This window comes from Jaculus jaculus, chromosome 15 (genome assembly GCF_020740685.1).
Source record: "Jaculus jaculus isolate mJacJac1 chromosome 15, mJacJac1.mat.Y.cur, whole genome shotgun sequence".
In the NCBI taxonomy this organism is placed as follows: Eukaryota; Metazoa; Chordata; class Mammalia; order Rodentia; family Dipodidae; genus Jaculus; species Jaculus jaculus.
This window is the reverse complement of record NC_059116.1, coordinates 74,591,123-74,591,738: the sequence shown is the minus strand read 5'-3', so window position 1 is coordinate 74,591,738 and position 616 is coordinate 74,591,123. Positions and strand designations below refer to the sequence as shown.

Sequence of the window (616 nt, the reverse complement as noted above, 5' to 3'; positions counted from 1 at the left end):
GAGAGAGAGAGGGAGAGAGAGAGAGAGAGAGGAAATATGGGTATGCCAGGACCTCCTGCCACAGCAAATGAACTCTAGATGCATGTGCCACTTTTTGCATCTGGCTTTACATGGGTACTAGGAAATTAAACCTGGCCTATCAGGCTTTGTGAGCAAGTTCCTTTAACTCCTGAGCCATCTTTCCAGACCTTTTCTTAACTACTTTTTCTTTTTCTATAAAAAATTATGGAATGCTTCACGAATTTGTGTGTCATCCTTGCGCAGGGGCCATGCTAATCTCTGAGTTGTTCCAATTTTAGTGTATGTGCTGTGGAAGTAAGCCCTTCACTTTTGTTTCTTTTGGTTTTTCAGGGTAGAGTCTTGTGCTAGCCTGGGCTACCTAGCTAGCCGCTGAGCCCTAGGGGTCTACCTGTACCCATCCCCAGTGCTGAGATTACCGGCATGCCAGCAGCAGAAGGTTTGTAGCAGGCGCTCATTTCCACACATCTCACTGGTCTGGTGTCATTGAGTGCATACGAACTGTAGCTCCCTGGAGACTGGAGGGGCCAACCACCGTGTGGGATGGCACATGCCTTTAATCCCAGCACTCAGAGGCTGAGATGGGAGGATCACTGAG

General features: G+C 48.4%; 1 non-coding gene across 1 annotated transcript; it reads right to left on the bottom strand.

Annotated features, from left to right (window-relative positions):
* Positions 1 to 219: 219 nt before the first annotated feature.
* LOC123455163 lies at positions 220 to 323 on the bottom strand. The gene has a single exon (XR_006633721.1). It is a non-coding gene; the product is annotated as a U6 spliceosomal RNA (small nuclear RNA).
* Between the last annotated feature and the right edge of the window lie 293 nt (positions 324 to 616).